General features: G+C 50.3%; 1 long non-coding RNA gene across 3 annotated transcripts; it reads right to left on the bottom strand.

Moving 5' to 3' along the window:
- Positions 1 to 7,479: 7,479 nt before the first annotated feature.
- Positions 7,480 to 10,556, bottom strand: LOC146396285 (uncharacterized). 3 transcript variants are annotated; one of them, XR_014827750.1, is made up of 3 exons: positions 10,349 to 10,556; positions 9,596 to 9,718; positions 7,480 to 8,102 (listed from the first exon to the last, which is right to left on the bottom strand). It is a non-coding gene; the product is annotated as an uncharacterized LOC146396285 (long non-coding RNA). The 3 variants fall into 3 exon arrangements; XR_014827749.1 differs by lacking the exon at positions 10,349 to 10,556 and adding an exon at positions 10,093 to 10,145; XR_014827751.1 differs by lacking the exon at positions 10,349 to 10,556 and adding an exon at positions 9,961 to 9,999.
- Positions 10,557 to 11,022: the final 466 nt, after the last annotated feature.

Raw genomic sequence — 11,022 nt, 5'->3', positions numbered from 1 at the left:
CAGTTGATTTACAATGCTTTGTCTATTTCAACTGTACAGCAAAGGACCCTGTCATACAGACACACACACACACACACACATACATACACACATATATATACACATATATTATATATATATAATCGCTTTCTCACATTATCCTCCAACATTTTACATCCCTGTGCACATTTTAATTTTCAGAGACAAAGAAATAATTTTTGAAAAGGCAAATGGGTTGCATTCAATGTTCCTTGCCCAAAAGATCTCTGAAAAGATGTGAATGAAACAGGTAACACTGATTACCAGTGGGAACGAGGACTGAGTGGACAGGGGAAAGAGGGGGGAGGAGGACTCAACACTGCAAATTCTATCTCACACAAGTGGATTGTGATCCCTGAGAAGGGAGGATTTGTTGAAAATATTACATTCGATCATTAAAAAGGTAAAACATACAATACTTACCAGCAATGTCATCATACGGGAAACACATCACACTGATCTCTGGTCTTGGACACGTGGGCTGTGCAGCGGCTTTTTGGATAGGCTGGGCCTTTCCAGCACAAGGGAACATGAGGAAGGTGGGTCCTGCTGGATGCTGGTTGGCACACAAGGACAGCTTCCTTAGCAAAGACGGACACACACCAATCACAAATGGTGGGTCTGCTGAGAGAAGCCAAACCATAAACATTGGGTTCCAGGTGGCCATGAAAACCCAAGTGGTTATCAGATGATAAAAGCTGAATTTTGTTCAGAAAGTCTGGCCTCTGGGGAAGGAAGCCAAGAGCCAGGACGGAAGCTGAGGGGGTTGAAGGACAACAAACAAGTTCATGAATAACAAAGGGAAAGGGAACATCAAGACAAACCTTGGTGCTGTGACTCTGAAAACCAACACATACATTGCCTGACGAGGCACTTGACAATTGTCTGGCCCCTGCATAAGGTGGAAGAAACGTCTGGTTCTTGCCTCCCTGTAGAGGCCAGCATGGAATGGCACCCCACCCCCACCCAGGCTCACCTGCCCTCGGCCCCTCCCCCACTGCAGAATGACTGGAGGCCCGCATTCTACTGTTGAGATTCAAACTTGGGCTCCTTTACTTGCGTCCTGAGCATCTGTTGGGGCAGGTCCCTCGCTGGGTCCTGCTCTTGACTGTCCACGTTGAGGCCACCAGCCCGTGGCGGTCCAGGCCCATGCCTGTGGGAATGGCTTCAGAAGGCAGTAAGCCTCTAGACAGGGGCTGTTTTCCAAGAGAAAGGGCCTCCCTCAAATCCCTGGGTTTCCATTGTGATACTTCACTGTGGACATGAAGTTGGACTGAAGGAGAGGAAGGTGAGAGCACTGCACCCCAGGGTCATCTCCCCTGGGAAGCCTGGGGGCCTATAGAAACCTGAGCCTGCCCTGGGGAGGACAGCTGCTTGGAGGTGGTTATAGAGAACTTGCTCTGGTTGGGGAAGTAGGATGGCAGCAGGCAGGTTGGTTGTTTCTAGAAGGGAGACAAGCCACTTGGAACGTGTGTGTAGCCAGTGTCCTCTTGCTATTCAACTTTATAAAAAAACTTACTAATTTCAACCAATAGAGGAGAGTACTTTGAAATGGGGAAAAGATTAAATTTTAGAAAATTTGTAAGGAATGACATCTTGTGGAGTTCCCACTGGGGTGCAGCAGGTTAAGGATGTGGCATTTCCACAGTTCCAGCTTAGGTGGGATTCAGTCCCTGGCCTCTTTCTCTATGCAGCAGGTAGAGCCAAAAACCGCCCCCCAAAACTTGACATTTTATTCTACTCATGCCTACAGAATCTAGGCAGAGAGGCTGTTTTCACAACTAGGAAATTAATTGTTATTCTTAAGCCATTCATTCCTTAACAGTTCTAGTCTTTTATATGTATTAATCTCTTTAAAAAACATAAGAATCTTGCCAATACCTATGATTTTTATCAACGAACCCATTTTATCAACTGTCAGTGCCATGGCTATACATGTAAGAAATCTAAAATATATATGTGTGTATCTCATATACCAAGTTTGCTATTTTTCTGTCTTTTGCTTTTTACAGCTGCACTTGCAGCATGGGGGAGGTCCCAGGCTATGGGTCTAATCAGAGCTACAGCTGCTCATCACAGCCACAGCCACAGCAATGAGGTATCCAAGCCATGTCTATGAACTACAGAAGAGCTCACGGCAATGCCAGATCTCTGACCCATTTAGTGAGGCCAGGGATCAACCCTGCATCTTCATGGATACCATTCATATTTGCTTCCACTGTGCCACAAAAGGAACCCCTTGAGTTTGCTATTTCTTTTTTTTTTAATTTTTTTATTTTCCCACTGTACAGCAAGGGGGTCCGGTTATCCTTACATGTATACATTACAATTACATTTTTTCCTCCACCCTTTGTTCTGTTGCAACATGAGTTTCTAGACAAAGTTCTCAATGCTATTTAGCAGGATCTCCTTGTAAATCTATTCTAAGTTGTGTCTGATAAGCCCATGCTCCCGATCCCTCCCACTCCCTCCCCCTCCCATCAGGCAGCCTCAAGTCTATCCACGAAGTCCATGATTTTCTCTTCTGAGGAGATGTTCATTTGTGCTGGATATTAGATTCCAGTTATAAGTGATATCATATGGTATTTGTCTTTGTCTTTCTGGCTCATTGCACTCAGGATGAGATTCTCTAGTTCCATCCATGTTGCTGCACATGGCATTATGTCATTCTTTTTTATGGCTGAGTAGTATTCCATTGTGTATATATACCACCTCTTCCGAATCCAATCATCTGTCGATGGACATTTGGGTTGTTTCCATGTCCTGGCTATTGTGAATAGTGCTGCAATGAGCGTGCGGGTGCATGTGTCTCTTTTAAGTAGAGTTTTGTCCGGATAGATGCCCAAGAGTGGGATTGTGGGGTCATATGGAAGTTCTATGTATAGATTTCTAAGGTATCTCCAAACTGTTCTCCATAGTGGTTGTACCAGTTTACATGCCCACCAACAGGGCAGGAGGGTTCCCTTTTCTCCACAGCCCCTCCAGCACTTGTTATTTGTGGATTTATTAATGAGGGCCATTCTGACTGGTGTGAGGTGGTATCTCATGGTAGTTTTGATTTGCATTTCTCTTCTAATCAGCGATGTTGAGCATTTTTTCAAGTGTTTGTTGGCCATCTGTATATCTTCTTTGGAGAAATGTCTATTCAGGTCTTTTGCCCATTTTTCCATTGATTGAATGCCTTTTTTTGCTGTTGGGTTGTATATGTTGTTTATATACTCTAGAGATTAAGCCCTTGTCAGTTGCATCATTTGAAACTATTTTCTCCCATTCTGTAAGCTGTCTTTTTGTTTTCTTTTGGGTTTCCTTTGCTGTGCAAAAGCTTTTCAGTTTGATTAGGTCCCATGGGCTTATTTTTGCTCTAATTTCTATTGCTTTGGGAGACTGACCTGAGAAAATATTCATGATGTGGATGTCAGAGAGTGTTTTGCCTGTGTTTTATTCTAGGAGATTGATGGTGTCCTGTCTCATATTTAAGTCTTTTAGCCATTTGGAGTTTATTTTTGTGCATGGTGTGAGGGTGTGTTCTAGTTTCATTGCTTTGCATGCAGCTGTCCAGGTTTCCCAGCAATGCTTGCTGAATAGACTTTCTTGTTCCCATTTTATGTTCTTGCCTCCCTTGTCAAAGATTAATTGACCACAGGTGTCAGGGTTTATTTCTGGATTCTCTCTTCTGTTCTTTTGGTCTGTCTGTCTGTTTTGATACCAGTACCATACTCTTTTGATGACTGTGGCTTTGTAGTATTTCTTGAAGTCTGGGAGAGTTACGCCCCATGCTTGGTTTTTGTCTCTCAGGATTGCTTATGATACCTTTTAAAATTGCACCTCACAAAATCAAATACCTTGGAATACACCTGACCAAGGAGGTAAAGGACGTATATGCCGAGAACTATAAAAGTTTAATCAAAGAAATCAAAGAGGATGTAAAGAAATGGAAAGATATTCCATGTTCCTGGATTGGGAAAATCAATATTGTAAAAATGGCCATACTACCCAAAGCAATCTACAGATTCACTGCAATCCCTATCCAATTACCCATGACATTTTTCACAGAACTAGAGCAAACAATTCAAACATTTATATGGAACCACAAAAGACCCAGAATCGCCAAAGCAATCCTGAGTTTGCTATTTCTCATATCACACTCTCCCTCCCTCAATCAATCCAATGGTGCTGTGGGGTGATCAGTCTTGACACAGACACCTTTCCTGGGTTCCCCTCACAGAGCCCTGTTCTGGACCCCATACCCACCTTAGCGATCCCTTCCTCCACACTCCTTTCTGAACTGAGCTTCTCTAGGCCCCACTGGACAGCTGCTGACATACTCTACATGGATGAAACATCCCAGTAGGTTATGTGACAGCAGGTTATCTGGTAGAGCTGTAAGAACCAGAGGGACTCAACTCTTGGCCACGCTCAGGCTGCACACACCCCAAACACTTTGCTTCCTGATAGCAGTGACTTTCAAACAAGATTCTTACTCAAGTCCCAGAGAATAATGCAGACATGGGTGCTAGCTGCATGTACATTTCATAAGAAAGGACTTATGATCTTAGAATAAATCTAATCACAACACACATTATAAAATTCATCAACCAATAAGTGAGTCATCTGGGGGACATCTACAGTACAATACTTTCATCTCAGTCTTTCAGAGGTTTCTTAAAATAGTTTTGGAATTTATTTGACCAGGGGGAGGGGCTGGTCAGGGGATTTAGAAAGAGCCCATCACACATTCCCCATCGGACAACAATGTCCTGGAAGGCAGCAACAATGGCTTCCTGCCACCAGCACCAGAGCAGCAAGACTAGGGTCAACTCTGTACTCCCTGAAAACATGCTCAATGACTGGTAAAGAGTATTTAAGCTCCACAAACATAAGACTTCCTCCTCCAGTATGAGGACACTCCAAGAACCACTCACAGAGCCCCATCCTCTCAGATTACAATGAAGAAACAATGGCTGGAAGAAGTGGAGTCATTGGACCAAGGCCACCCAGTAGCTTGGAGTCCAAGTAAATATATTTATTTAGCAAACAAGGGTCTGGAAACCAGTGCAGTAAAGTCCTCATCATCAGAGTGATTTTATTATTCCTCAGCCAGCCAGCCATATATTTGTTCTATTAAACTTTCACCACACAGCCTTGGCTTTAATATTGTCACATGCATTCCTCTTCTCTCCCCAGAAGAGTGATGCTCTTTGAGGCACAAGATTCCCTCCAAATTCCATGTTAACAGTCCAGGAGAGCCTGGCTCTGCTGGGTGAGGAAGGACCACCACCTGACTCAGTGCTGCTGGTGGCAGCAAGCCAGCTGAGCAATGCCTCAGGTCCTGAGTGGACTCACTGGGAAGGCTGGTCTTGTCACTTGGCAGGGGCTGTCGCAGCAGCTGCATGTCTGTCATATCCACATTAGGTGTCCAGGGCTGATTGAGGGGCCAGAGTGTGGGAGGAGGCTGAGTGCTGGCTGTACTCTTAAGACCTAGGAGAGGTACAGAACAACACCCACACCCTCACTTCAACCCTGGGAGAAAGCCTGAGGCCAATGTGAACCATGAAGGTCAAGGGTGGATGCTGCAGGAATAAGGGGATAAAGCTCTGTCTTCCTCATTGAGCACCCTTGCTGGGTAGATCTCTCCTCTGGGACTGTGACCCTCTCTCTGTAAACCAAACTGTCACCAGTCTGAGGTCTTATGTGAAGATGGATCTTCCACATATCAAATTAGGTTCTAGGCTTAACAAGAGTCTTCTTGGCACATACTTAGTGGGATGACATTGGTGATGGGGGCCAAAACCCTGCTGTAAGCCATGGTGCTCCATGGCCTGCAGGGTCCTTCGGTGGGGGAGAACTGTGGTCCAGTGACTGCAGGGGCCTACTTGCCATGGGCAGAAACCCAGGATGTCAGTCATCACATATGTGTTTCATCAGAGGGGTCACGTGCTTCATGGTAGGCGAATCAGGAAGGAGCATGTGCCAGGAGCTAGGATGCAAGGGCAAGGCTGTCTGAGAACCTCAGTTACTGACCGCAGCTGCATTTTCCACGGGCCACATGCTGTTGGAACTAGACTTTGGTGCAAGCAAGTTTAGAGGGGTTCTCCATGGTGGGAGCTGTGTTCTCTCCTGATGGCACTCTGCCCATGCCAGCCTTGTGGTGTGAAGACAGAATGAGGATTGGGTGGGCTGTTTCTCAGCTGTGCAACCTGCATAAAAGGAGCTGAAACTCAGATATTCAGGCTTATGGACTGTCAGTGAGACCATGCTCCTTGCCTCTGATCCTTTCCTGCTTCCTCATCCTATTTCTTCACCAGTGAGCCTGAAAAGTAGGCATGGATATAGGAATGGAGGATGGAGGCTCCAGCCCAGCAGCACAGTGGTGCTGACCAGTGAGGCATGGAAGTCCTCGTGTGTTGCCGAGGCTCATCGTCCAGCATAGATGCAGGCAAAGCCCAGTGAAGATTTCAAAGTCAAGAGGAGAGTGTACTCAGAAGGCTGTGCCTGGACATCTCTGACTCTAGAATGAAGCTTGCTCAGAGGCAGAGGGGAAACCAGTCAGTTGGTTAGAGAAAAGCCTTTAGCTCTGCCACTTAAACTAACAGACTTACAAATTACCTGACAGGCTTTGGGACAACACGAGGAAGCCTCAGAAGACTAGGGTCAACTTCCTAGCAAGTTTTGTTCTAACAAGAGGGGAAGGAAGCCCTGTATTTTAGCAAATAGCTGGGAGAGGAGGAACGAGCCAAGTGAAAAGGCAGATGAGGCTGGCAGCCCCGGGCAATCTTCAAAAAATTACTGGGAGAAACCCAGGGGGAGCGAGGAAGCTGTTGATGGGAGGTTCTGTTCCTGGTGGGGGTGGGCGGTTGCTGTTCTGCTGCAGAACTTGGAAAGCTGAGTCAAGCCATGGTGCTTGATTTAGCTTGGCTTGGTCTTTCTCAGGTCGAGCATTTGACAGGCACCTGCAGAGCTCTCTCTGAACCCCAGAGAGCTCAGACTACAAATCATCATTAGCAAAAGGTTCACAGCTTAGGTTAAGAAATGAGAAGGGACTAGGTCCATCTTCAGCAGATGAAGAAACCAGGAGGCACTCTTTTCTGCACAGAAGCCAAAGACAGCAGCCTTAAAATGTCTTGGGCCAGTTTGAAGAAGTATAGGGAAAAGAGCAATGGTTGTAAGGAAAGCAGGGCCCTTAATTTTGTTTGGAAGTTGCTTATTATAATTGCGGATTCCATCATCATCTGGGGTGTGGGAACCCTTGAGAATAGAAAAGGGGATTTCGGAAGTTTTAACGCACAGCCTATACATGGTGAAGAGACAGGAAATGCCATGAAACCTGAAGGTGCCACCAATGCAAGTTACACACTTGTTAGCTGACAGTGGGGCTTTGGATGCCATTTTTCAGGGCGAAAGGCAGTCTGTCTAAAGGGTAGAAGGTGTCCCTAGAACATAGAAACTCTGTGTCACAACCCATTGACCGGAGACAGCTTTTAATTGACCATGGATGTTTGAGGCTAGAGTCTGGTGAAATTATGCACTTTTAATGGCAACTTGGAGGAGCTTAACCAGGACATGCACTGCTCTTTTCTCTCTTTGACTCCTTGTCCATTGTCCTCCTCTACACACTGCAAGCCATCTGCCATAGTCTGTAACTGGTGACAACCGTGCAGATTTAAACTGCAGGAGAGGCATCAGGCTCTGCAAACTCTGCATTTCCAAAATCGCTGTTTGGACTGTAAGCTGACCAAATAGACACATTTAGGATTTGGGCTCCTGTTTCCCAGCCAGAAATGCAGGCCTGGGAAAAGATGCTTCTCTATCTTGACACAAAGCTTTGTCTTGACAATTCATTGGAGCGTTGAGAAAATGGAACACAGAAGTCTCAGAGTTGGTGCAGCCCAATTTGGAAGCACGGGGAGGCTCCACATCCATTCCGGGGAAAATGAATTATGCTGCAGGTTCCGAAGAAGATCCTGACATTATCAGGAGCCGCTCTCACTAGGGCCCTCTGGTCAGGACCAGCCAGAGGAAGAAAAAGGAGGAGAGAAGAGATGCTCTTCCGGTATCTTAGGTCTTGAGTTGATGATGGGAGGGAGCTGGGTGAGAAATTTTACAAAGTTATAACACATTGTTACGATCCCTCACCTCGTCAGCTCCTGTCTGCTTGACAAGGACAATATCCTTTCAGGAAAATATGAAATAAAATGGAAAGTGGCCTCACGATGAAGTTACCTGAAGCAATGGCCTGATATGTTACAGAGTGTTGGGAGCAACATTAAAAAGGCATTTGTAACTGGCCACCTCCATGGCTCCAAGTGGAAGCTGATGCAGGCCTTCTCAGTCCCAGGGCTTTTGTGAGAGTTGGCCCCTCATGACCACTCTTGGCAAGCCAGGCCTGGGACGCTGGGGACCCCACCAGGGAAAAATTCCTTTTAAAGAGTCACAGCCCCTCTAACATGGACATTCTAGCAAGAGTCACGTCTGGGCAGAGGGTCAGAGGCATTCGCACCTGTGAGAGCACGAAGGAGGAGCCCAGCACCAAAGGGGGCTGGAAGTTGGCGACTGTCACCACAATAATCTAATTATTACTCTGCTCCTGTCCCCTCCTGAATAACTTTTTTATTGAAGTAGAGTTGATTTCCAATGTTGTGTGTCAGGTGTGCAGAAAAGTGATTCCATTATACCCCTGCATGTGTATATCTAGTCTTTTCCAGATTCGTTTCCATTACAGGTTCGTACAAGATGCTGATAGGTTGTCTATTTGATATTTAGTAGTGCTGATAACATCCTCAATCTACCATAACTGGGCCCATCTGAATGACACCCAACACCGCTCCTTCCTGAAGGCTTTCCTCTCAAGCTGGATGCCTGTCAAGATTCCTGTGCTGTGTGACAGCCCTCTCACTGCTGGCCCTGCAGTCAGCCCCTTCTCCACTTCCTCTAGCTGTCCTCTCACCTCATCACCACCCACCCCGCCTTATTCCCACCTCATTACCGACCTCCCACTTCATCACAGCTGTCACCATCCCATCGCCACCCTCCTCCTTCACCCCCATCCTCCCACCTCACCGCAGATCTCCTAACCACCCTCTCTCTCAGCTCAACTCCACCATCCTCCCACCTCATCTCCGTAACCCCACCTCATCGCTGTCCTCCCCACTTCATCACTGGCATCCTTCCACCTCACCACCACCCCCCCATCTCATCACCAACCTCCCACTTCACCACCACCCTCCATCTCATCACCAACCTCCCACCTCATCACCATCCTCCCCATCTCACCACCACCCTCTCATCTCATCTCCGTCTTCCCCATCTCACCACCACCCTCCCATCTCATCGCCAACCTTCCACCTCATCACCATCCTCCCATCTCACCACCACCCTCACATCTCATCTCCGTCTTCCCCACCGCCCCCTCACTCCCTCAGCACCACCACCTGCTCCCCACTGGCTCTTCTGGCGCCCTGGACTCCTCTGCCCCCCCCAGGCCTCCTTCTTCTCCTCAGCAGTTCAACTGTCACCTACAAAGCCCATTAACAATTCCCTGCTCATAAAAGTACAGTCTGGGAAATAAAGCAAAGTCTACCTTTTCTTTTCCTTTGTGCTTGGCCAGGTTTCAGTTGCTTGCAGGGCGCAGTGCAGAGACACCACGCCTGCACTGCAGACCCCAGTTAGGGAAGCAGCTGCGCCAGCCGTTAAAAAACGGTTCCTGAGGAAATAAGAGCAACACCGCGATTCAAGATGGCAGCGGACTGTGAACTAGGCTGTGCCTGGGATTGGGTGTGAGCCGTGTGTCCCCGCCTCCCGCGGCCTGCCGAGGCCCCGCCCCCCGGGCACATTGCCAGCCGAGGCCCCGCCCCCCCGCGCTCGGCCTGCAGAACCCTCGCCCCCCAGTCACATAGCCTGCTGAGGCCAAACCCCCCTGCAGAGGGCCTGCAGAGGCCCCGAAACCTGGCACATGGCCTGCCGAGGCCCCGCCTCCCCGCGCGCGGCCAGCCGAGGCCACGCCCCCCGGGCACATTGACAGCCGAGGCCCCCCCCCCCCCCCCCCCCCCGCGCTCGGCCTGCAGTAGCCGCGCCAACCTGGCACAAGGCCGGCCGAGGACCCCCTGTCAGCGCGCGGCCTGCGAGGCCCCGCCCCCCAGGAAACGCCTGCCGAGGTCCCGCCTCCCTGGCACGCGGCCTGCCGAGGCCACATCCCCCCAGGAAAAGGCCTGCCCTGGCCCCGCCTCCCCGCGCGCGGCCTGCCTAGGCCCCGTCCCCCCAGGAAAAGGCCTGCCGAGGCCCCGCCTCCCTGGCTCGGCCTGCAGAAGCCGCGCCCCCCAGTCGTATAGCCTACCGAGGCCCCGCTCCCCCCGCGCGCGGCCTGTCGAAGCACCACCTCCCCGCGCGCGGCCTGCCGAGGCCCCGCCCCCACGGCACAGGGCCTGCCGAGGCTTCTCCTCCCTGGCACGCGGCCTGCCAAGGCCCTGCCTCCCTGGCACATGGCTTGCCGAGGCCCCGCCTCCCCGCGCGGGGCCTGCAGAAACCTTGCCCACCTGGCACTTGGCCTGCTGAGGCCCCGCCCCCCAGGCACACGGCCCGCCGAGACCCCGCCTCCCCGCGCATGGCTTGCCCAGGCCCCGTCCCCCCAGCACAAGGCCTGTCTAGGCCCCGCCTCCCCGCGCGGCCCCCAGAAGCCGCGCCCCCCAGTCACATAGCCTGCGGAGGCCCCGCCCCCCCGGCGCAGGGCCTGCCGAAACCCCGCCTCCCCGCCCGCGGCCTGCAGAAGCCTTGCCCACCTGGCACGTGGCCTGCAGAGGGGCCCCCCCCCCCCCCGCCCTGTCCGCGCAAGTCCCGCAGAAGCCGCGCCCCTCAGTCACACAGCCTGCCGAGGCCCCGCCTCCTCAGCACGCGGCCTGCTGAAGCCCCGCCTTCCCCAGGTCGGCCTGAAGAAGCCACGCCCCCCAGTCACACAGCCTGCCGAGGCCCCGCCCCCCTGGCACCTGGACTGAAGAGGCCCTGCCTCCCCGC

Source organism: Sus scrofa, chromosome 14 (assembly GCF_054392235.1).
Source record: "Sus scrofa isolate SSC_HxYL_T2T_F1_AM1 chromosome 14, Sscrofa_HxYL_maternal_Yorkshire_Landrace_v2.0, whole genome shotgun sequence".
In the NCBI taxonomy this organism is placed as follows: domain Eukaryota; kingdom Metazoa; phylum Chordata; class Mammalia; order Artiodactyla; family Suidae; genus Sus; species Sus scrofa.
Note: the sequence above shows the minus strand (reverse complement) of the source record. Positions and strands in the feature narration are given on the sequence as shown.